The following is a 27431-nucleotide window of genomic DNA, read 5'->3' on the forward strand; positions in this document are numbered from 1 at the left end:
CCTGGTATTACTGTGTCCCATTGATTATCCTTATTCCACCAAGTTTCTGTGATGCCTATTATATCAATATCCTCATTTAATACAAGGCACTTAAGTTCACTCATCTTAGTATTTAAACTTCTAGAATTTGAATATAAGCACCAAAAAAATTTGTCATTTTTTAACTGTCTGCCATTATGAGATTGTAATTGAATGGGACTCTTTTTCATTTGACTGTTTCTCATCAGATCCTACCCATATTTTATCCTCTTACATCTTCTCTTCCTTACTAGGATATAGAGAGTCTCGATTAATAGATTCTCCCCTAAAGGATGTCTCTGTCCGAACCATGTTTTCTGCTGTACCTGTGGACTTTCCCCCAGCCCTTCATTTAAAAACTGCTTGATGACCTTTTTAATTTTATGTGTCAGCAATCTGGTTCCATTTTGATTTAGGTGGAGCTCCCCTTTTCCCAAAAGGTTCCTCAATTTCTAATAAATCTAATTCCCTCCTCCCTACATTGTCTCATCTATGCATTGAGACCCATGCATGACACAGGTAACAGGAACATTCCCTAATGGAAAGGCTGGTAGAACTAGTGACCAAACAAGCTCAGAGTCTGTCTGTTGCCATGGCCACAGAACCTCTCTGTGAACCACGATTACCGCCTTTTCCTCTTCCAGCTGCTGCCCAGGTGCTGCTGAGCTGGAGGACCTCACCCCCTGAGTGACCAGGAGAAGCCTGCAGGACAACATCCTCCAAAGACACTTGAAACCCCACACAGAGGGACACCCCCTCAAACATCCAGGAGGAGAATAGGTCTACAGGAGTCCCTGAACTCCACTATGTGCCTCCACCCTCCACATACTCTATGTAAGAGGTAACCCCAGTTGTCCCCAAGAACAATTTTCCCTCATATAAGAATATAAGAATGGCCTTACTGAGTCAAACCAATGGTCCATCTAGCTCACTATCCTGTCTTCTGATAGTGGCTAATGCCAGGTGCTTCAGAGGGAATGAACCAAACAGGCAATCATTGAGTGATCACTGTTTCCCCCTAGTCAAGAGGAGGGCAAAGAGACAGGTGGAGAGACAGTAACATTTGGCTTGGGTTCACTGATTCAGTTATGTTTTATGAATCTTTTCTAAAATGTTGTACTTACACATTCCATATAGTACTTTTAATAAATATTATAATTTCCTTGGCTTGTGTGTGGGCCCTCGTTTCTAAATATGATGAACTGAAGATGTTTCAGGTTCAGGATTGGGTCCCATGAGTCACAGCACATAAATTGGAATGGTGTAACTTTCTGGTGCCATCATACTGCAAACATTTTTCTGTCTGTATCCTCTCTCTCTCAACCACAGGTCAAAAATTTCTGAAATCCCAAGGATGCCTGGGAGGGATGAGGAAAGTGCAGTAGTGTTATGTGATTACATAAAGTACTGCTAGTTGTAAATGTGCAGCAGAAGACAGAAAATGGTAGATAAACATCTTTATGGCTTGGTTCACATACAGAAAAATGAAACACAGTTCAAGTGACAATACAGGCATCTGCAATTACCCAGTGAGTACCCCACAGGTATAGGGAACATGTACGAGCATACACACAGTCAAGTAACTGAGTTTGTGCACCAGCACAGACATAATGTGAGAGGTGTAGCACACAATCTCACTCTATAGGTTTTTAGAGAAACTGCAATAGAACATTTTCTATAGAGCAGCATTGGTTTCCTCTCTAAATGCTACTATAATGCAAATAATAATGCCTATTAAATTCTTTAAGAACTTCCATACATTAAAATAGACAGAATGTTCCTGGGGTTGGGGAAAGAATTGGAAAAAATGGTAGAGAACATATCAGCACCTCTGACTGAAAGGGCATGCCTATCATTTGTTACTAAAGTTAAAACATGGTAGTCTTGCCTGATCCCCAGGTTCTTTGGGTATGCAGACAGTCATGTTAGCCAGAAGTACTTCTATCACAGACATTTTATAAAGAGGTTGCACCTCTTTCAGTTGGATACAGGCTCTCCTCATTTATCCATTCCTTTGTCATCTTGAAGTTGGGTTACTGCAATTGCTCATGTACTGCATCTTAAAATAATTTGGAAATTGCAAAAGGTACAGGATGTGGCTGCCAGCTTGTTAAGGAGTGTTTTCCAGAGGAGCACACTATTCTTGTAGCTTGTGATCTGAACTAGGTGTCAAATGATTTCTAGAAGTTCAAGATTTTGGCTTTGCTCTACAAATCCCTAAATTGTTTGAATCATGACTATGAGAGAGACCACCACTCTCCCCATGTGATAGTGCACTGCCGGATGTGGTGCTCAGGACGACAATGCATTGATTTAATTGGAGGGAACTGACAGTAAGACATTCTTGAGGAAAAGTCCTGCTTTTGGAACTTACTTCTCTCTTTGGGCTGCCAGATCCTGATTTTCATTATATGCCGGACACTGCAAAACTTGCCTGTTTTCCCAGGCTTTTCCTGTGGATGGGATTACTTCAGGTAGCTGTGAAAGGGATGAATGTACTTTGGGGCAAGACAGGTCTTCTGACAGTGTATCTTGAGAGATGCTCATGTCAGTAAACTTAATCACGTGTGAGCCAAATTGTAGGCAGGCTAACACACTGATGCAGGAACATAAGGAGATGCAAGGCAGGTAGTAGTGTAGGAGGGAAAGTCTCCTCTGATAAGTAACATATCCAGGTGAACTTTTAGATCATCTTGGGTTTGATAAATCTGTTTTACCCAGGCCAGGGCTGATGAGCTGTGGGAAGTTGCAGGAAGCTCCAGGTAGAACTGAGAGTGGAACCCATGGTTCAAAAAAAAAAAAGGGGGCTTTGCCCCACAGAAGCGTGTTATACGTTACTGTATGTGAAATCGGCTTGAGGTAGCAGGAAGTACCAGTCGTACTGGTGGAAGTTTATTTAGCATCAAAGATACTGATCCAAGATCTGGTTGGTTCTCTCCTCTTGACCTTTTGTCTGAAGGTAGTAGGTGGAGGAGAGGCAGGAGTGGATGCCCAAAATCCAGAGATCTTCTTGCCAGAAACGAGAGGTAAATTGTGCACCACTATTGGAGATGATATGCTCTGGGATGCCATGAAAGCAAACGATTTGGTCCACCCAGAGCTGGGCAGTTTCCTGGGAAAAGAGTATGCTAGTAGAGTGGATGAAGTGTGCCATCTACATCCACCATCAGAATGGTCATGCACCCATTGGACTCATGTAGTTCTGCTACACAATCTAAAGCAATGACTGTCCAGAGGCCAGGTGGAATCTTGACATGATGCAGGAATACAAGGGGTGTACTGTGTGTCATCCTGAAGCAGGCACATACATTGTAACAGGTCACCGAGGCTCGCATTGTGAGGCCACTAGGAGACACAAGAGACTGGGCACTGACTTTTAAAGCATCAAAATGTCCTGCCAGGGAGATTCATGAATACTTTGTTGTAGCCCTCAGAAGCCCAGGGGGAACATATATATGCATTTATATGCTCCATCTCAGACATCATTGGGTTCCTTACATATAGCTTCCTGCTCATCAGGAGGGATTCTGTAGGCCAATGCTGATCATATGAGAGTGAGCAGATCTTGGTGGGAATCCATGCCCAGAAAATTATGAGATTTAAGCATGCAGGAGGTTTTAGGGTTTGAGTCCTTTTGGTCAAGATAATTTTCACCCTTCTGGCACAAAGCATTGGCCTTGCTATTTTTGGTTCCTGGATGATAGAAGATTACAAAATCAAAGTACAAAAAGAATAAGGTCCACCAAAGTTGTTGTTGGTTGAGGGCCTTGGCTCTATGTAGACATTCAAGGTTCTTATGATCAGTGTACACCTGGACACAGGTTACCAGGCCCCTTCTAGACAATGGCACCACTCTTTGAAAGTGGTCTTAATTGACAAGAGTTTGTTGTCCAAAATTTCATAATTTTGCTTTGTGGGTCTGAGTTTTCTGGAATAAAAAACACACAGATGTAGCAATTGTTGAGAACCATGCCTTTGGGATACCACCACTCTAATCACCAAGTCAGAAGCATTGGCTTTGACATTGAAGGCTTGCGTGGTGTCAGGGAGGACCAGTATGGCAGTGGTGGTGAATATGAGCTTTAATTGCTCAACGACCTGCTGGGCCTTGGGAGACCGGAGAAATATAGTGGTTTTGTGCAACATGAGAGTGAGTGAGCGAGCCACTCTGGAAACTTTTTTTAAACATCTTTTTAGCTTACAATAGAGGCCATGTTGGCACAGCCTCTTCAGGTTGGAATGGACATGTATGGTGTGGTGTTCGGCACAGTCTGAAAAAAGTAAGAATGACATCTAGGTATGCTACCATGTATTGGTGCAGAATGTCCCAGCGTACAACACTAAAGAAATGTTGGAATGTCGCAAGTGCATTTGTCAGACAAAAGGGTATCATGAGAAATTCAGAGTGACCCTAATGCATTCCATTCGTTCACAGCTATAACATGTACTAGGTTGTATGCTCCCTGGAGATCTAGCTTTGTGTATACTCAGGTGGCACTTACATAGTCATTTAGCTTGGAGATTAGTGGTACTGAGTATTGGTTTCTAATTGTTACCTGATTCAGGGCCCAATAGTCAGAGGCTTCTCTTTTTTTTTTTTTTTAAACAAAGAAGACTGATGCCCTGGCAGGCAAAGTGGATTTACAAATAAAGCCCTTGGTTAGGTACTCCTGAAGGCAGGTGCACAGCGTGGCTAGTTCAGGCTCAGACGTGGTTTATATGCCCATGCCTGTAGCTCGATTGGACAGGGGCAAGATGGCTGTTGGTGTTTTTCCAAAGACATCTTTGTAGTCACTGTATTTGGATGGAAGTTGAGGACTAAAATCAGCATGTGGCTCTGCTGGGCCAGCTACTCCAGTGTGCTACTGCTGGGGAATTACTGCCTGCTGACCATTTCCTGGGGTCAAGCTGTGCTGCTGCCAAAATTATGAGAAAAATTCAACTTGTAGTTCACATGAGTGGCTAAGGGAGTTGCACAGGGCTATCCACAAGATGCCCAGGATCAGAGGGAAGTGCAGGGAATGGATGGCACTCTGGATAGTAACCTTCAGAGGAACAGTTTTCATAAACACTGGCCTGGAGGATAAAATGGACCAGTCGATTGTCTTCACCAGGCCTGGAATAGGCTTGGGTAGCAGGGGAATTTGTAGTGCCCAGGCTACTTCTGCATCAATTAAGTTGTCTGCTGCACCTGAGTCAATAAGGACCTGCTGAGAAGGGAGTGATTGGGGGTGCCCTGGGATTCATAACAACTGGTTCTTGTAGGTGTGGTATCAACTGATGGGAGCCAGCACATGTTTCAGTAAGGACCTCAGTTCAGGTGTCAGGGGTACACTCTGTCAGAATGCCCAGGCTAGCTCCCTTCACCAAACAAGGGCTGGTTTGTTTCCTAGATTCCTTTGGACTAGGTTCCTTGTGGGACAATTGGAGATAGTGTGGCCTGATAATCGTAACCCAGGTTAAGGCATTTCCAGCACTCTCTCTGGTCAGGGGTGAGTTACTGGTAGATCAGGTCTATCTCCATCAACTCAACTGGTGGGGCTGAATCCATCACTAGGGGGCATGGTTGTGATGTCCCTCTTCTTTCTTCCTGTCGATCTCATAGACAATTGTAAATATAGATAACAAGATCTACAAAAGCATCCAGAACTGCTGGGATCTTGACTCGGGCCAGTCGTGCTTGACTTCATCCCAGAAGCCCTGTTGAAACTGAAATAACTGGTCCATCTCATATCATTCCATGTCCGATATGAAACAGCAGCAATGAGCTGCATAGGAAGCAGCTATGCCAGACCCTGTCAGAGTTTCCATTGGATGGAGTCAGTGAAGCAGGTGCATCTGGAGTCATTGAAGATGGTTGATATCACCTGCTGGAAGACATCCCAGTTTGATACAACCAATCTGCTGCCTTCTAATGGGGCGAGACTCAGTCCAGCATACATCTGCAGTTAAGGCAAGAACAAGAGGTGGCACTGATTCATGAAGTCTTGGAATTTGGAGTGACTCCCATGGAAGTGCTTGTGTAGAGGGATAGCAGGTCCCAGATTGGGTTACAGCACAGCCATATGGACCAGGAGCACAGCATTTTTTGCATGGAGTTGATGGACTTCTGCAACATCTGAGTCTCAGTGGCCAGCTGTGAGTTCTGTGCCTGCAATGCTCAGTTGTCTGCCTGAAGGCAAATCACCTGCTTGTGCAGTGCCAATGCCCCTTGGGGTATGGGAACTCCACTGGGTCCCTCCTCAGCTGCTAGTAGCCTTAGGGCTACTAGGTGGAGTTGGTAGATCTGAGAAAACTGTAGGGATCAGGGTGTGGGCAGTCATGCCTAATGGTTAGAGCCTGGACCCGGCCCTGGGATCAGAGGCAGGTGCCAAGCCAAAGATCAGAGGCAAGCCGAGGTTGAAGCCACAGTTAGACATTGGAATAGGAGCAGGGACCTGGAGCAAGACAGGAAAGCAGGAACTGGGAGCAGACAGGGGTCAGGAATGAGGACAGCAGGAACCAGGAGTCAGGCAAGTAGGCTGGGTCCATAGTAGCAGCCAACCAAGGATTAATCTAATTGCCCAGACAACTTCCTGTGCTTCTTCCTGACTTAAGAAGTTGTACCCAGCCAATGGGTGAGGATGGATGACTAACCCATTCAGGAGCTTTGTGGATGGGGCACTTTGTGACCTAGAGCCCCATTCTCCACTGGTTTGGTGGCCATGGTCTGAGCCCTGCCTGTAGGTCCAGGTTCTAGGCCTGCCATCCCTCACATATAGCTATGCTGCCATGTCAGGGAGCAAACTGCATTGGGTAGAGAGCTGGAGCAGTTTACTTCCTCTTCAGAGTAATGTGGGACTCAAGAGGGAGGAGAATGTCTCTCTCAAAATCACATCCTCGCTCCCTAACTGCTCCTGGGGCAGGATGAACACATAGGCTCTTTTATTCTGGTGATAGCTAAGCATCATCAATGAAACAGTGAATCTGATGCCACTGTCTCTAGTCAAGGATCGCATTTTTGTTAGTGTTGTTACTTCTTACTCTAGAGAGCAGTTGTTCATTGATGGCACACTATGGCGTTAAATTAATTATGGGAAATAGATTGTTAGAACATCTCTGAAGATCTATTTTAACACTCTTTCACAGTTTCATTAAAAAAGACAATGTGCTCCAAATTCAGTCATACCTGCTTTGAAAATAAACAATCAGGGTTGGGGGTGGGTGGTATTTGTTATTTTTGTTAATACAGTCGTTATGAATCTGAAACTCAACTCTTCCTCAAATTCATATATATAACATCTGAGGCCACAAGTGATGCTGATTTACCCTTCTTGAGGATTGGGCCCAGTCAGTAGAGGAGTGGAGAGTAAAAGGCAAATACATATGGGATCCAGCTTAATGAAAAACCCACTGCTTATATTAATAATCATTTAAGCACCTTCAGTAAATGCAGTTAGAGCTAATTGACAAAATCAAATTAGCATATCTCGAGAACTTGCATATAATTATAAGTTAAAAACATTAGCATTTACCGGTTTCTGACTGAATTGGCTCCTTTCAAATTTCAGTGATTTTTTTCAATAAAGAGAAACTGAAACAGGTTTACTTTCCCCCCTTTACTTGCTTTTGGCTATAAGAATCTCCACATTCCCCTGTACACTCCACACTAATTTAGACTGCCATGATTTAGTGTAGTTCAACATATCACATCTAGAATTAATTAGAAACATCATCATCTCAGCTAATTAATATTCCAATGCTAACAGATTGGGAGGGGTTGACTTCAATGAGCTATACTGAATTACACCAGCTAAGGATCTGGCCCTGGTCCTAGAAGTGTTTTGGAGAATCAAACAACAGTATAGCAGTACTGGCCAAATTCAGTAATGGCACAGGATCCATATACTTAATATGTCAGTAGGCATCCTCCAGTTTTCAGATACATACATTATTATGATTAGAGGTAGTACTAAAAATGGAGACAATGGTAGCATTCAAAGACCCTAATTAGGGTTTGGGGCAACATTTTGTTGGATGGTGTAAAAACAATAGACCAAAGACAATCCCTGCCTCAGAAGCCTTATGTAATTACAAAGCGATAGATTCCAACTTATTTTTTAACACCGAGACATGTCATGAGCTATTTGCCAATGATCTCTAGGAACATCCATGTTGTTTGTAATATGAAGTAATGACACTGATTACTGGAATTCCGACTTTTAAACTGCTGCATCTGATGCCTACTACATTGACAGATGCACTAGAAATACATTAAACAGGGGAGGTAATCAGGTCTCCAAACATTTGGTTTTGTTTTTCTCACTGGATCGATAGTCTTAACTTCTGTGGAATTACCAACCCTTTCTCTTAAGAGGGTCCATTCAAATCAGGGTCAAGGCACATGGATGTGTGGGGACCTGGACCATCAATCTCCAGAGCTGTCATTGAGGCCCTTTTCAAGAACACAAAGTCCATAACTTCATAATGTTGCTCTAAACAAAAAAGTAAGCTCACTGCTGTCATGATTATTGCTTTATTTCTGAAGTTTACATGGCAGTGATTTGTAAACCTGTTATAATGGCCTATGTACATAACTTTTTATTTAAAAAATATCAAGCAAATAAATGGGCACAGCGCCATCACTCCACAAGTCTTACACCCCTCTGAAATCCTAGTTCCTAATATTAAGCTTGGAACTGGCCTTCAAAAACAAAAAACCCCACAGACTTTAGACTTTGCTTCTGCCATTTCTTCCTCTTTCCCCAGGATTTTTCAGAAGGATATGTAATACTCACATGTAGAGTCAGAGAGGTTTCTTGGAGACACTGCAAGTACCAAGTCCAGTACATACAGGCAGGATTGAACTTCCTGCTTAACTCCCTCGGGTCAAATCAATAACATACAAGACACCAATTTACCCCTAAGATAAGGATACAGTACCATCTACTGGTGGAGGTGTTGTCAACACAAAACATTACAGAACCAAGGCTAGATTCCAAAAAGACCTTGAACTTGATCTCTGCACAACTTCAAGCACAGTCCCCAAGTGGAATCAGGTCTGCTGTTGAGTCTCTTCCTCCAAGGCAGAAAGGAAGAAGAAGCTGGTAATATTGTTTCCGTGGCTTCTAACTCCTGTAACCATCTCATGTATGGAAGCCTTTCTTCTTTTTTGTCCCTCTCCGTGCCATCCCTTTTTAACTTCACCCACTTTGGATGCAAACAGGTCTGACCATGGATATCATAGCCACTTGGTGAAAATAATATGCATAGCAGTAAGAACATTCCTTCCTACACAAAAGCCCAAACAATTACACTTTGGGCTTGTCTACATAGTTGGGTAATATGCTCTATGGAGGTGTGAGTTCTACAGCACCCTTAAGTGTCACACATTAATTGGCCAGTTCAGACCCTGCTGGTGCACTTTCAAGTTGTGCTGTTTGAAACTACATTAAGCACAATAGGGAACCTTTAGTGTGCACCACCAGGGTCTACACAGGCCAATTAATAAGCAATATGTTATTATTGCTCATTAGTATTAGTATCACACCCCCACAGAGTGTATTACCCCACCATGTAGATCAATGGTAAGATGAGGCAGGGCCACTAACCAGCAGAGCAAGCTATCCATGCAGGACAGTATGCACAGTACATCTTCAAGATATGCAGCCGTGGGTGCCCTACCACTTGTCTCTGAGCACCATTGTGTCTCACTAAGGAGTAGCATAATGGAAGCCATTTATCATTAGTGAAATCTCATTATGGGGTGCCTCCTACTAAACGTCGAGCACCTTCAACTCCATCTTATGCCAATGGATGTTGATAGTATCAGCACGTTGCAGGATCAGGCCCTATAATAAAGGTGAAGTGTGATAATGGACCAGAGGCTGTTAGTAGGATTAGGTGCTCTAAGTGAAGACCACTGAGCAATGCTCCTTCCACTTTATCATTATTATTACCAAACATTTATATAGAGCAGTAAATGGATATTGCACCTTACAAACATACATAAAGGCATATTCTCTAACCCGAAGACTAAATAAGAGCATGTGTTTCTCTATAATTGAGTTCACTATCAGTGATTCATTGGAAATATATGAAAAATTTGGGACATAAAACAAACAGTAAGTCTTGCACCCCAAATAGTGTGATGTAGGGAAAAGAAACACTAGTTATGTTTTTTCAGTCAACTACATTAGACTCCTTTTTTCCACATTGACATGATTAGAAAGGGAGACTGGAAGGTTAAATTATTGCATAAATTGTTATGGTTTATGATGGAATTAGTTTGTCATTATCAGACTCTATGACTAAAACACCCACTCATACGAGAAATATTACACTGTTCCCAAAAGATTGTCTTTAAAGTTTTCAATGCATTTCTTGGAACACTAATGATGGGGATTATTGACTAATACTAAAGACTGCTTTTCAATGGCATCATGTATAATTTCTTGAGAAAGTTGCAAAATCACACAAAAGTATTCCACAAACCTCCACTGCCTAGAAATTTTAACAGTACCTTCTCCTGTGAGTATTGCACATACCCCTCTGTTCTCATGATTATTTTTTTGCTATTCTGCCAACCTTTCCAGCATGTAAAACATCATGTTCCAGTGAGTTGGCCTCTCTTATTTAATTTCTCCAAAAGTAATTTGTTTTTCTTCTGTAGTTCTCAGGCATTTTATGGTTCTCCTTAAAGGGAGACTCAAATGGGTGAGATTTTGTGAATTAGTGCCAGAAGACTTTAAAACACAGTTGTCATTCTTAAGAAAATCATGCAGCAGCAGGTTCAGACAGTGGACAAAGCATGGCACATATGTGAATTGGCCCCCTTTTCTGCCTTAACAGCACTGGTATAACGTTTGGTTGTAATAAAACCAGGAGACAGACCCTGGGAGGTAAGCCGCACAGTAATCTGTTGTTAAAGTTTTTACTCTTGCAGCATGTTGAGTGTGGTACATTGGTTGTGAAATCCAAAGCCCAGCTTGTTTTTGAAAGCGTCTGCCAATAGTTGACAGATGCTTCTTGGAATGATACTGAGAGATCTGTAATCATCATGTAGTATGGCCCATTGGTCCAGAATCCATTTGGTAAATGTGCTTACAATCAGCCCCTTTCATGATTTACTCCATTAAGGTTTAAACAGTGTCGTGCATCTATGGCGTTCGGCAAAGTGTGAAATTAGTCAGAGATCTTAAAACATACCATATTGGCTCTGCAGTATTTGTACACATAGGTGTATACCAACAATGATGGAGTTAACCACAATTCATAGTTTGGAAGTGAAATGGTAAATATTATTTATGTGTTTAGATTGCTAATATATGTATTAGCAATCTAAAATCTAAATTGAGGATTGGTGCCATAAGACATTAAACACACTTGTCATTCTTAAGAAAATCATGGAGCACCATGCTATATATCGTTGAGGAACATCTCTGTCAATAATTAAAACATAACAATCAATAATTACATCAAACCACAATTACAATTCATTCCCATGCTGTAACTCCCTAAATTACATCTCTCAAATACCCAAATACTAGACCTGCTGATTTTTTCCTGTGGAAGTTTTTCCCTGCTAAAAAATACAGCTTAGTTGAAATTGAAATTATCCATGGAAAAATGTCAGTTCCAAGAGGGCAGAGAAACACAATATTGCCCACAGGAAATGTCAAAACAAGCAATTGTGTTTCACTTTGAATTGTCAGTTCAAAACGGACGTTTTCATTTTGAATCTGTTAAAAGCTTTCCATGGAAAATTGAAATTTATCTACCAAAAATTTTCAAGCAAAGTGTTTGTGTTCAAAATTACTCAATGTAAATATTCTGTTTTTCTAACTGGCTTTGTGAAACACCATGTCACAGCTTTAGCCCAACCCTACCCCAAAAGCCTAAACAAAATTATGAGCTTTATAAAACATCTGATAACATAATATAAAAATGGCCATACTGGGTCAGACCAATGGTCCATCTAGCCCAGTATCCTGTCTTCCGACTGTGGCCAGTGCTAGATGCTTCAGAGAGAATTAACAGAACAGGCCAAATATTGAGTGATCCATCCCATGTCATCCAGTCCCAGCTCCTGGCAGTCAGAAGTGTAAAGGTTAATAAATCTAAGCAGTGCAGGAATCTAATCCACTGGTGCAGAAGGTCAGAGTGAAAAGTCATAGAGAATGCCCTGTTGGTAGCTCCAGTTGGTAGCTACACTTTGAGCAGCTCTGCTGATATATCAACTGCGGATAAAAAAGCCATGCCTGACTTTGGTCAGCTGACTTGGGGCTTGAGCTTTAGGGCTGAAAAATGACTTCGTAGGCATTTGGGCTCAGACAGAAGCCTGAACTCTGGGATCCTGTGAGGATGGAGGGTTTCTGAGCTCAGGCTCCAGCTCAAACCTGAATGTCTACACAGCGATTTTTTAGCCCTGCAGCCAGAGCCCCGAGAGCTCAAGTTAGTTGACCTGGGCCAACTGTGGCTGTGCTGCGGGGTTTTTATCTCTGGACAGATGTACTCTTAGAGATCAATCTCAAAACCTGAATTCCATTTGGATAGCCACAGCCAGTACAGAAAGCACTGATGTTATGTGCTCCCATCAAGAATTCTTACTTAACAGTTCTCGATCTTCATAACTTCATTTTGCAGTGGTCTTGGGAGTAGCCTCCATTATAGCACTTTACAGTACTCTGCTCTCCAGGTTGCAAAGCAATGGATAGGTGTAGGTAGGTCTGCACTTGAAACTTTAAGATCACGCTCAGTACACTAAATACAAATAAAATGTGCTTTCCATCACAACTGCCACTCTGTGTAATCAACAGCAATGCCATGTTTAAGGAAGCCCAAATTGCAAACCTGATTTAGACATAATGATTGCCCACCATCAATTAGGGAGTGATAAAATTCTAGCCAACTCTTTCAGCTCTTTTCCTTAGCATACAAAAATTCTCTCTCTTATCCAGATTGAGAGATAGACAGCTATAACTTATTCAAACCGCAAACTCTAGCTCAATGATTATCAGAATTTCAGACCTACTGAACTGCGTCTAACACTCAAAATTAATTGATGTACCACTTTTGTAATTCTAGACAACTTGTGTACCACCTGGATGTAATATAAGAATCACCAGCAGAGATGGGCATATAATGGATTTTTCAGTTCATTTTGACAAAACTGAAAAGATTCATTTCAATCTCAACTATTTTAAAAAGTTTATGATTTTTAAAAAATGAAAGGAAAGGAAATTTCAAACAAAAATTTATAACTTTTCATTTTAAAAATGCCAAAATGAAATGTTTCAATTTTTTCCATTTTTAGAGATTTTTTACAATCAAAATAATTTTGAAAAATTGACACAAATTAACAAAATGTTCCAGTGTCACTGAATCTGCATTAAAAAAAAAAAAAAAAAAAAAAAAAAAGAAGTGTTTGAAATGACTGTGCAAAATTTCTTCCAGCTCTAATCCCCAGTAGTAAATATACCAGTATGAGAACCATTGCTTCAACACATACTGTGGCTGCAATTCCACTGCACCATATGAAATCAAGGAAGAGAGCCCTGTGGCACACAGAGGTGAGAGAAGACATCCAATATTACCTCGCCTCAGTCCTCCCAATATAAAACAGAGCAAAGCACATTCAAATTAGTTCAATCCACTTCTTCCAGAGACATGTTAACACCACCTTTGGTTAACCCTATATAAAGGCAGCTAACCTAACAAAATCAGCATGGATACTTTGAACTTGTGAATAGCCAGGAGGAGATCATTGACCAATGCCACTGATACAGTGATTCCATTCCAAGTAGCATTTTTTCCATATCACTCAGATTCAATTTCTTCTTAGGCCTCTGAAAATGATACGAGAATTCAGAGTCAGATTGTCACTGTCACTAAAGCCTTGCCTACACGGTATATTCCCATGAGCTTAATGTAACTCATTTGCTAAAGTAAGCTGGAGAGAAAAGTATTTGCTGTAGCTCCCATTTCAGAAACAGTTTCTTAATGAGTGGAATAGGATTGAGTCTGCCTCAGAGATTTTTAAATATAAGCATTTTAAGATCTAAAAAATTCAAGGGGTAAAAGATGGGTGTGAAGTTTTCAACACTGAAAACTTCTCCTCTAAAATTTTTATATACTTTGGAAACTAGAGAGGACTATAAATGATGATTTTATAGTGAAATGAGACTATGTATTCATTAATACTTTGATTGAAGACCAGAATAAATTTTGAAAAAACAAATAGATGGACTAAAATTAGCACTATGCCTGATCTCTTAATGGCTGCAAAATTACAACCCTATTTATATTCATCTATTTTTGAACATGAGTAACATGATCTCAAATGATTTTTCTAGTTCAATTGTTTCTGAAACATACAAACATACAAAATGCTGTTTTCAGCAAGTTTATTATTCATTGACAAAATTTCCCGCAACTCTAATGTCCTGCCTCCTTTTTTCTTCAGCTTTACTTTGCAAAATAAGGCTCTATCTCATATTTATAATGTTCACAGTTAGGCTATGCTGTACAATATGCCCAGAACATTGTTAAATCCAATTCTTTTCGGTTAATGAAATCAGAATATTTCTTTATTTGCAGCTTCTACATAGTCCGGTATCATGGTTAACCATTGCATTATGCACTGTTATCCATTGTACTACACCATGGCTGCATCCTTTCGAATGTGATAGCATAGTATGCAGCACATGTAAGCCTAATTTTTCTATTAGGCCTTTATACAAATCCATGACTAATTACAACTCACAAACTGTTTATATTTATGTATTTACATTTAGGGCAGAGTTATCTTTCTTTAAATGAGCTTAATAGCAGTGAAAGGTACCAGTCTGACAGCACTGGCCCATGAAGTCCTCAGAACAGATATAGCATGAATAGAAATGAAAGTTTCCTCCCTTACTGTTCAGTATGCCTCATTGCTAACCTGGAGGGACCACCACTAGGCTTGAGAAGGTAGTTTAGTTTCCATACCTACTAATTCCTTGAGGAAGTCCACTAGATGAGGACTCAGAAAATCTGGGTTCAATTCCTGGCTCTGCTACAGACTTCCTTTAACAATTTGGCCAAGTCACTTCAAGTCAGCTTTCCTATCTGCATCTTCAGGCACTCCAGTACCTTTGAAAAACTGGCCCTTATGGTCTCTGTATCTCAGATCTTTAAATTACATCCTCGATTCAGTATCCATAAAATGAGAATAACCATACATTGTGATGTGCTCAGAAACTACAGTCATGGTGTCCAGTAAATACCTAGATAGATTTTCTTCTAAGTTTGCAAAAAGAAAAACAAAGAGAGCTGATGGTAGAATGTCTGACTTGCTATCTGTACTCACCTATGTTGTCCACCAGCCATCAGCTGGTAATAACCTTTGTCCAGAGCTGGCAAATGATGCAAAACCAATTTAAAATAATTACATCTACCTTGCTACTGAAGACATAATGGGTTTGCTTTCCAGGAACATTCATACAATCATATTTTACTGAATGTTCATGGAAAACAAAATTAAAAGTCACATGTCAGAGAAAACAGAGACACCAAAATTTAAATTTGCATGTGCGCACTTATCCAATCAAACAGAAATAAAGCCATGTTATGTAATTAACCAGTCATAGCTAACCAACTCAGTTTGAAAAGCAAATTCTCAAAGAGAACTGCTTGTGATAAATCCAAAGAGTTAAAATTGAAAAAAAAAGAACCTAACACTCAATTTTTAAAATAAAATAACACTGAAGAAATTGCAATCTGCTTTCAATTATTGTGAGAACAGAAAAACACAGGTAAAATCGGGTGAATAAATTATACTTGGCAATTATTCACTTATTATCCACTTATGTAAAACCAAGCCATATTTTTTAAGTTTATATAATTTCAGTTAATTCCTTTGTTTATATTCTTTTATTCCTTAGACATTCTGACCTTTCTAATTACATCTGGTAACATAAAATCTGTTCTTAAAAGATTTCCAGCCCCATTTTCAAGTCCAAATTTTCCAGCTTGAATCTAAGCTTTTGTCCAAAGCTATCTAAAAATTATATGCTTTCATTAAGTATTTTCCAGTGATGAAAAGTGGAAATATTGAAAAGCATTTGAAAACAGATATAAAAAGCCAGAACATGGATAAATAAATGCAATATCATTTTGTAAGTCGTTTTAAATCAGTAAGTTGCATGCATTTTTCATTTAAATAACAGGATATAGCTGAAATCTGTGAAGACTTCACTAAAGGAATATCCTGTAAATACAGTTCCAGAATTTTCATTTCCATAGTAACAGAGATAGCAAACCAATTATTCAAAACCAAGTCTCAGAATCTATACATTTCAAGCGCAGGTTCATGCATTTGACATTTTAATCCTAACACATATACTTTATGCAAATAAATAAATAAATACAATTTACTTTCCTCTGACAGTTTTGAGAGAGAGAGAGGACAATGAAGATGCTAAAAGTTTCATCAGTTCCTTCATGTATAGGTGGGATGTCATAATAAACAAGAGTGGCTGACCTCTGCTCTTCTTTTGTCACCAACGACAGAGGAAGAAAAAATAATAATATATTTCTTCCATCCTAACACTGGAATGAAACATGGGCTAGACTGACAGTGGCAAATTCGCCACCATCAGATCGATTTATCCGGATCAATTGAGTGGAAGTGGACACCCGCTCAATTGACCCGGAAATTGACGCTATTAATTTACCTCCGCCAGATGGAGTAATGCTACATCGATGGGATGGCATTTCCCATCTGCACAGTGAACTGAAGACACCGCGGTAAGTAGAAGTTAGGAAATCGACAGGAGATGTGCAAGCTACTCTACATAGCTTGCGTATCTCCAGTTGACTGCCGCCAAATTTGGCGGCAAGTGTAGACATAGACAAAGTTGTTGAAAAACAAATACTTATTGCACATCTTGCTAATTAAAATCAATTGACCAGATCATTAAGAATCATGTGATTTCATCATTGCATAAACATTTGAGATTCGTCTAACTGGAGAAATGTGATATTTGATGCACAAATAATAAAAGCCTGATTCTACAATCCTTATTCAGCTATAACCTTTGTAGACTCTAATGATGTCAATGGGATTTTTGTCTGACTAAGAACTGTAGGGCTGGGCCCTAAGTGTGGTGTCTGGAGCTGGAAAGCTGAAATGTAATAAAACTGTGTGTGTGTCACTGAACAATCTAAACCCAAATGACATGAATGCTATATGCTCTTTTAAAACGCCTACAGGTGGAAATAAAAAAAATCACATAATTCAACCACTGTCAACCTGCCAGGGACCATGGGTCTTGAAGGCTAGTCCACAAGGTTCTTAGGCGCTAGTACATTCCAACCTGCCACTCAGTGACTTGCTAACAGTTGCTAGAATAAAAGTTGAACTCTGAAAGAGGACTCCAGTTCTAGGAGCCGATTGGAGGAATGATGGGGATCCTGATTGGCTTCCAGCTTTTATTTGAATCAAGCACAAGAAAGGGAAATTTTCCAGGTAACTGGATTTCCCATGCTTAGGACTGCTTCCCTTGTTCCATCTGCTCTTACTGGCTGACTCTGATCTCCTGGTAAATTGATCCTGCCTGCCTCTTGACAACTGACTCTCGGTTTGCCCTCTGGCCTGTCTCAGACTCTGATCTACTGATATCTGACCTGATTTGGCTCCCAATTCCTGCTCCGACTACTAGGTCAGACTGCCCATGTTCCAATCAGGACACAGATGCTACACCCACCATAGTTGAACTATTGCTATTGATTGTCTCATTTTCTTTGGGCCAAGTCCAGACCCCTGATCATCTGTGTGAAGGTGCATGCCTTGATAGCTAACGGAATTAGAGTAAATCTCAGCTGTGACTTTTCCAAACTCTCCATCACTGCTGTGGAATTCACCCTATGACAATTCCATTTGCTAGAGCAAGGCATTAATACCAAGATATGACCCTTTGACTTTCAGCAAATCTGAGCAGAGAATACATTTTACACTGTGGACACTGACCCCATACTTTACAGGCAGGCAATCCTCCCACTGAGTATAGTGGGCCTTTGACATAGTGACAAATGGAAAAATTCAAGATAAAAATTCCACAAAAAGGTCATTAAAAATAAAACTAAATTGCACAACGCATGTAGAAGACACATCACAGAAACTCCTGAAACATAACATTTAAATGGCCTACCTCAGAACACTACATAATAATTTAAATTGAGTTTCCACAATTTTTTGCTTTGTGCTCCAGCACCAGGAGGGAACAGTCCCTGTACCTGTAACACACAGGAACTGCGGTTGATACCAGACACTTGTTCTCCTCCCTCAACACTGTGCACTCATTCAAGATGAGGGACAATTTAGGCCTACATAAAATAATGACATTTAAAGGAGATCAGTCAAAATCTTTGACTTTGTGCCTTTCTTGTTTCCTTATGATATATTTAAAAAGCCTAAAAGGTGGTAGTGGATTCTAAGAGAGAGTTCTTTGTTTTGTTTTTTCATTAAAATTTCAGGCTTTTTCTACCCTGGAATACTGTAAGAAGAAATACAGAAGTAGCAAGTTTTGACATCAGATGCACCAAGGAAGCAAAACTTGATTAACTGAGAGCTGAAGTGATGGAGTTGTGTTTGTGTTTTGTTAAATAGGGTAACTAAATACTTCAGAGCTCTCTTTTCTAAGAATTCAACACTCCCACCTCCTTTAGTTACATGTTAAGAAACCTCAAGTCCTCCAAAGTCCTCCAAAGAGTTCACCATCAAAAAAATATAATAAAAAAATCAGGGAAGATGACACTTGACATCCCTGATATTTCCCTAGTAAAAAAAAGCAGAAAAAATATCTTGTTAAGTCTATTTGTACATCACACAGTGATAAAGAAAAGCAGAAATACATGTTTTATCACCTTTTCAGATCATATTTTAAAAATACTCTAAATCAGTACTGGTATTTTGATCACAAGTAAATAATTAGGAAGGTGAGGTCCATCTCTTTTAGCAGCTTTTCACAAAATAGCTTTTAAAACTTTGTATAATTTAAAGAAACACAGTAGTTAAATAATGGTGTTAATATTATTATTTGTAAGTACAGGAAACCTGCAAAATGACTGGTGCTGCCCAATCATTGTTTCCTCCTACTCAGAGGACAGTAACCCGGTTAAGTGTCCTCTGTACAAATATGCTGATGACTGATTACTGCATCTGAAGCCCTTCAAAGGCATCTTCAGAGGAAAACCATGCTGTACAACAAGAATCTTTCTCCTGGATGCTGAACTGTATCTGTAAGAATGAGCAGTTTGTCCAAGCTGGAGAGAAGGATACCTTTAGCCAGAATTGTATAGGACAAATAAAATTCTACAATACATACAATATAAAATAAAATAAATTATTTGGCCCTTTTGGTAATCCTGCAATGCAACAATGGCTAAGGAGTATCTTTCACTAACTGCTGAACAAATAGCAAATAATGGGGCTCACAGCGAGGCCTAACAGATGGAAACTAATATGTGAATCCAGATTGAGTTTCGTCTAACATGTACAAACATAAATGTTTCAGTTCATATTACGTGCTATATGTGACATTCTGTGTCTGAGAACAACACCCTTGAAACTCCATATCCACCAATCTCATGTTATTATGAAATGTTCTGTACAAAGTATGCCTTGTTTGGTATTTTAAAAGTCTTGATCTGTAAACATTAATAGCCTGCTGGATTGTATGTGCTACCATAGTATGTGAAGTTAAAAAATGTTGTAAATGCTACTAGAACATGTTGTGAGGTGGGAACCACATAACCAGCTTTTCAAGAACAACAGTGAAGTGGTAAATGTGATAAAGTTGGGCCAGAGGGCTACAAAAGGGTACTACTATTTTGGTTCCGGGATGTTGGCGGCACAGGTCCACCCATGGCTAAAAGCCCCTCCCGCAGCCTAACGGATGGAACTACTGGGCCCAGGACTCAACTGTTCCTCAAAAGTAGATAAGGAGTCAGTGGACTGGCCCAGAGGAACTCTGCTTGGAGACGTGATCAGATGGAGGAACGGAAATAGGCCTCACAGTTGCAGAGCGTCTCCTCAGCCAACATCCTCTCCCTGCTGTTATAAATGGCCACGTTGGCCAAGGCGAGGAGGAGGTTGACGAGGAGGTCTCGTGACTTTGTGGGGCCACAGATGAGGTGTGCATAGATCAGAAGGTGTGGGGAGAAGTGCAGCCAGAACCTCAGGAGGAGGTTCTGGAGGAGCCGGAATAGGGAGTGCAAGCTGGTGCACTCCAGATATACGTGCGTTAGGGTCTCCCTCATGCCACAAAAGGGAGAGGTATCAGGACAAGGGGTGAACCATGCCAGATACATGCCTGTGCTCATGGCTCCATCAAGGAGCCATCAGCTAATATCCCCGGCAGGCTGTGGAACCAAGGTGGAATACAGACTGGCCCACCAGGGTTCCTCACCCTCAACAGGTGGTAAAAGGTCCCGCCACTTGGTATCAGGATGGGACATGAGGATAAGGAAAGGGAGAGTGTGGAGCGCAAGAGTGTACAGGTATGCTGGTGGCGCGGTTTGGGAGCACACCGGCTACAGATCCTGCAGCTGGCTCAGGGTGTGCAGATGGTGTGGCCGGGCGAGGGCTCGCAGGGCAGCGGCCTGATGAAAAGGTCCAGAGGGCCCAGGGAGATGGGTATAGGGAGCATCCTCTCACAGGACCCGCTTGAGATAGGCCCAAGCAGCGGGCAGTAAGGCTGCCCTCACCTCCTGGAGTATGTGCCAGAGGGGGAGGGGGTTTGAAGGGTGGAGAGCTCCATGCACCTCCCAGCGCTTGGGGATCCACCTAGTCCTCCCGGTCATATTCCAGGGGGTCTCCGATCTTGGTGCACCAAGGGGGACTCCGCCATCTGCACACTGAGATGGGGATTGTGTAACAGGGGCTTCGTGAGGCGATCCGCCTCCTTGGTGGCTGCCATCGACCTGGTTGCCGAGACCAGCCTCCAGGTCTGGAGGAAGTCCTGGTAGGAGACCGGAAGCTCAGAGAAGTCTCGTGGAAGACCTCTCGGGTGGAGATAAAAGAGCTACCGGTCGAATCGGAGCCCTCGAAGGTGGCAGAGGAAGGTGTGCGCCAGTCTGCTCCATGCCTGACCACCTGCACTATAAAGTCATCTCTGCAGGGCCTGGAGGCAGAAGGCATGGACCTGGCGGTGGATGCAGCACAGCCCCTTCCCCCTTCCTCCAGGGGGAGACTCAGGACCTCTGTGGAGACTCAGTGCAGTCTTGGCTAAAAAAACTCCAGAATGAGCTTCTGAAGGTAGGCCAGGAAACCCGGGCTAGGGACCAGGGTGTTGAGTCGGTGCCAGAGCATGGACACGACCAGATGGGTAAGCGCCAGTGCCCTCCCACACAGGGAGAGGCACCACAGCTCTCCTGTCCACCTCTGGAGCCGCTCAAACACCCTGCCCTCTAAATCCTGCCAGTTCTCCGGCGGGGAAGGATGGGTGGCAGAAAGATACACGCTCAGATAGAGCAACAGACCCGCACTTCACCGGATGGCCTGAAGCGTGGATGGGAGGGAGCTCGCGTGCCACCCAGCCCAGACCATCAGGCCAGAGTTCTTGACCCAGTTGACCTGAGCGGAGGAAGCCACCGAATATACAGCCTGTCAGGCCTCCACCCGCACCAGGTTACCCAGGTCCTGGACCATGAGGAGCACATCATCGGCGTAATTCAAGAGTTTGTTAGTGTGTAGAATTTAGACTGTGATCTTATGTTTATGTCATTTTGTAACTTATTTTAATCTCTTTACATTTGCCACTTATAATCACTTAAAAGCTATTTTTTGTAGTTAATAAACTTGCTAAATATTTTCCCTTAATCAGTGTGTCTTTGAATGAAGTGTTTAAACAAACTCCTCAGTAATAAAAGCTGGTGCATGTTCCGTCCACTTCAAGTGAAGGGCGGACTGGATAATAATCTCCACTGGTCAGGCTTTTTGACCAGGGTAGATGGTGTGGTCCTGGGGTCCTGGTTTGAGGAGCCATCTGGCGTTTCTCTATCGTTGGTTCATGATGAGTGGCTGGAAAGCATTCATTGAACTAAACTGGGTGTGGTGCCTGCCTGTGGAGGGCTGTGTAAGTGCAAAACCCGCCAGGGATTTGTGACCAGCACTATTAAAGTGAAGGTGCTGTACAATAGCAAATAGCTCTGTTGGCAAAGAACAGAATCCTATCACGTAAGATGAGGAAAATTTTGGGTGAGCCAGTAAACATATTTTAACAAATGAAAAAATATTACAATTAGATAACACAAAATGTTTGCAGAGTTCAAACTCTTGCAAAGTTTACATCATGTGACTGTGAGGCTGTCATTGACAGTGTTGCAAGAATTAAGCCATTAAGACTATGGAGCTATATGAGGATCTTGCCCAGTAACTTGAGCAGCACAGTACCCAGATGAGAGACCCAACAACAGTGCAAAAATATTGCTTTTGCCCTGTGGAACCTGGTGACCTCTGACTGCTACAGATCTGTTGGCAATCAGTTTCGTGTTGGAATATCTACAGTTTGCTGAGTGGTTATGGAGGTATGCAAAATAATCAACATGGTGCTGTTCCCCAGGCTTGTCAAAATTGGAAATATTCCTGAAATAATTGCAGGGTTTGAATGGATGAGCTTCCTGAATGATGCAGGTGTGTGGAGGAGAATGCATATACCTAGTTTAGGCCCCCGATTTCAAGCAAGCAAAGATTAATGTGCGGATACTGCTCCTTCATTATGAAGTTCCTCATGGACCACCACGGCATTTGCATGGACATCTACATTGGATGCATTCACAGGGAATATGCTGCCAGGATGTTCCAGAAGTCTGGCCTGTTTCAATATGGAGAAGCTGGGGTTTTGTTCCCCCGCAACACCACAGTCACCAATGGGATGTCCATGCCAACTGTGATTGTGGGCAACCCAGAATGCCCTCTGCTACTCTGGTTGGTAAAACCTTATCCTGATGTGCACCACTGAGAAAAGAGACATTTTTTTTCTCTGCTTGTCTTCCATCTTGAACAGCATGATCAGGAGTGTGTAACACTGGAGATGGGTGAAACTGGCACAATGCAAAAAAGATGGGACCAAGGAACTGAGCAGAGGAGTATGGAGGTAGGCCATTTCCAGTCAGAGCCCAGGAAGATGACAAGGTAATACACAGAATTGGATGCCTATGGGCTTATAGGAAAGAACTGGAGGACCATGATATCTCATTGTTGTGAGCACTCATGGCTGCACATTTTCACTGCATTAATCTTGTGATAGCAATACACATTGAAAGCTTCTTAGTGGTTTGCCTTATAACTTAGAGCAAGGTGGCTGCCTTGCCCTGTGGCAACAATAGAGGTATGTGGATGTGTGTATTCGTCCCATGTTAAGGGTTGAGCACGTGGTTAGCATGCAGTGACGATAAAGCCAAGCTGATCATAATGATCCCTTTTGGCCTTAAAAAAATCTATGAAGCCTCTGTGTGCCTCATTTTACACAGCACTATAAATGAAAATAATACAGCATGTACCTAATTTAACAATCTGAAATTAGAGATAATTCATTAACATTTTTAAGTGCTCTATGATCTTGAAAGATTGCATGAAAGAGAAGAATATAGTTAATAGAATATGGGGCATTTGATTCTAAACTACTCCAGGTCCAACAGCTGTTTAGTACCTTTTGTGACAGTAGATGGTGGTCACATTTCAGATCTTAGTGCACTAGTGTTCACATTACAAATAGCTACATCTATATCTTTAATTGGCAGGTAATGGCAGAGTCCACTTGCTGCCATGTGGTGTTAGAAGCCCAACGGGTGGTGTGAACTCCATTGACACTCTTTGTTGATTTCCAGATCTGTACAAATGTCCTGAAATCTGACCCAATCCTGAGCCATCTACCCAAGAGGAGGGGACTTTATTCCCAGTGAGGTCCATGCAAGTCAAATCCTACCCCTCTCTAAGGATTCCAAGAAAAGTTTGTATGTAGTGCACAACAACTTGCCCCTATTCATAAAGAGTATGAATTAGGCCTAAGAAGTTGAACTGACAAGAACTATTTTTGAGAAATTGGTTGCTGGAGCAGGGCATGTCTGTATTTCATTGTAAAATACATTTGCGACTGCATCTGAATGTTTGTGCTGTATAATACTGCAGCAGGGACAGCATACACAGTATTCCAACAGAGTTTAATAAAATCATATGTGCAAGGTCTCCCCCATTATTATATACACAATCTTTGTACTATCAATCAAAGAATAATGATTGTCTTTTTCAAAGGAAAATAATTCCAAATGCTGGCAAATCTGTAGGAAATATATTAAAAACAAACATTCATTTAAATGCAAATGGTTAACATTTCACTTACAACCATGTCTTTGTAAAGAAATTGCTATAAAAAACCTAAAGTTAAAATCTTTTCTTCATCGCTAGGTAGATCATTTATTTGCTTTTGCGGTATTTTTCATTTTGTGCTTTTACTTCAAATATTAAATAGATTAGTACAACATTAGTCAATTGAGTCTCTTTTGAGATGAACCCAAGATTTGTAAGTCAGAGCTAGATTCTGAATCACACAAAGCATTTGGATACTCATTTTTCTACCTGGAAGGGTAGAGGTCGCATTCAAAATGTTGGCCCTAAATATACTAGTTCTGTTTAAAACCTAACATGAGTCTGACTGTTTTCTTAGTAATGTTGTTGGAATTGATCCAGGAGCTGGGCTCAATGCAAGAGAGTAATGCCTGACTGTATTTGAACATCTGGACACTTTACTGTAAGTGCCGTCTAATTTTGGAATGGGTGAAACTCGGCTTGTTGGCAGAGCTAGGGCGAGCACAACTCCCCCCACAAATTAAATACTAATGGATCTATGATGTTAGCCTGTTAGCCCCTACAGCTAACATGAGACAGCATCACATTTTAGGCCTTGTCTATGCTGGAAGCTGTGTGTAGGGTACATGTAGCTACATGCCTCCATGAAAAGCAGGCTGTGTCTACACTGCGGTGTGTAGCTACATGTGGCAATGAAAGGTAACGACAGCCAGGAAAGACTCCAGCAGCAGGGTTAAAAACAGCAGTGTAGATGGGGGAGAAAGTGTGGAGAGCCAAGTAGAATATATATCCTAAGGTTCTAGTGTGTCTTTACTAAACTCACCTAAGTAGTGCCTCACCATCTACATTGCTATTTATACCCGAGTTGAGGAGTATATGCACTCCACACGCCACCATAAGTGAGTGTGCATTGTAGACATAACCTTAGACAACTCTGTGTTGTGCCTAATGAAGGCATTCTTAATAACTGTACTAGCCATGTTGGTCTTACGGATATGAGAGAGACCCAGTGGGTGAGACAATATATTTTATTGGACCCACGTCTGTTCGTAAGAGAGACAAGGTTTCGAGCCACAGAGAGCTCTTCTTCAGGTCTGGGAAAGGTACTCCCAGCGTCACAGCAAAATGTAAAGTGGAATAGATTGTTTAGCATAATTAGTAAACACATATTGTAAGGAACATATTGTAGAGTGGCCCATTAACAGGTGTGCAGTCATAGGATAAAAAGGGGGGGGCTAGTGAGTTACAGATTGTTGTAATAAGCCATAAATCCAGTGAAAAACATCTTTCAGAAGATGAGCCTGGGAGCTTAAATTCATTACTCTGCCTGACGCTAAAAATCATGGACTGCACAGAGACAGTAGATTTATGGCTTATCTATTATCTCCTAACCCCCTCTTTTTGTCCTATGACTTCAAAGATCTTAAAGGATCTACCTTGAATGATCCCTTAAAGGATCTATCTTGAATGATCCCTTACAATATGCGTTAACTACTTATGCTAAACAATCTGTTCCACCTTGCATTTTGCTGTGACGCTGGGAGTACCTTTTCCAGACCTGAAAAAGAGCTCTGTGTGGCTCAGAAGCTTGTCTCTCTCAGCAACAGAAGTGGTACAATGAAAGATGTTACCTCACCCACCTTGTCTCTTCTTAATCATTGTAAATTGCAGTTTTCTGCTATATCGCAAGGTGGTGTGACTAAAATTGTAAGGAATACATCTGAAGGCGGTCTAGCCATGGCAAATGCAACAGCCAAGTCTGTAATGAATGAATTGCACTAAAGACGTGTTAGAGTTAATCCATTCCCATCTGTCTTTATTTTGCTAATGTACTTGAAGCGGCACCACAAAATGTGTTGAAAAAAGAGATAGCAATGTGGATACCTGAAAACACATTGGTATATTAGCAGGATGAACCCAGATCCTCTCATGGCATTAAAAAAGTATGCTTCCCCATATGTGTTAGTTAAATCATTTAAGTGGTTGATTTTTAAAGATTTTTCCAACATTTTATGACTTATTCTGAATATATGTGCTTCTCTCAATTTCTAGAAGGCTTGATTGTAGTGCCTGCAGTCCACAGGCTATGAGATCAGAAAAGATGACATGACCTGAGAAATCTAAATTGTAGTTTTGCATAGCCTGGTGGTTTGCAGAAACTAAACATTTGACAACAGGATTTGTCAACCTTTAAAACTTTGTTCAGCTATAGTGATATGATCCCAATCCCACAAAAACTTCTACCAATTTATAACTTCATTTATTAATGTCCTATTAGCCATGGACTCTCGTTGGAACAACAGAAATTAGCCACATGCAAATTGATATTTGTTTTTAATAGAGTGATTTACTGTTTAATGGGGGTTACTTCATTACAATTTTTAATTATAATTAATAATACCTTGCTCTTCTATAGCACTTGTCATTCATACATTTCAAAGTGCTTTGCAGAGGAGGTGAGTATCATTATCCCCATTTTACTGATGAGGAATCTTTTTAGAAAATTATGGGCCAGATCTTGTGTACGACAAAACAGGCTGACACAGTGAGGCAGGTTGGCATCTGAAGAACACATAATTCTCAGAAAATTCAAGAAGATAAAATTGTTAATAAAAATTATTTTTTAAAAATAAATGTATGGAAAGTAACACCTGCCATTACTTCTCACTAAGGGGTGTTAATGTGCTTGCATTTAGATCATCATCAACTTACGTTTAGTGAAGAAAACCTTTGGAAAACAATTTGTAATTGTCAGTCAAAATGCTGCCAGATCTAGTATATTCCTTAGAGACAGTTCACTAGAGAACTGTCCAGCAAAAGCCCAGCAAAATAATAAAGATTACATATTAGTGCCTAAAATCTTCCCTGTAAGTTACAATAACTGCCTCCTGAAAACGCAGAGAGCTTTTATACAAATAAATACTATCTGCAGCTACAGTATTAGGGAAGAAAACTTCAGTGTGTACAGGAGAAAAGATAAGGACTATGCATATGTTGAGGGACTTATGGTTGCATCTATTTTGACCATCTTTCCATTTGCTCCTACATCTACAAATTTGTATAGGAGTCACTTGACAGAAACGCT

The sequence above is a fragment of the Emydura macquarii genome, unplaced genomic scaffold (assembly GCF_026122565.2).
Source record: "Emydura macquarii macquarii isolate MOO-44397 ecotype Brisbane River unplaced genomic scaffold, CSIRO-AGI_Emac_v2 contig_2636, whole genome shotgun sequence".
NCBI lineage: Eukaryota > Metazoa > Chordata > Testudines > Chelidae > Emydura > Emydura macquarii.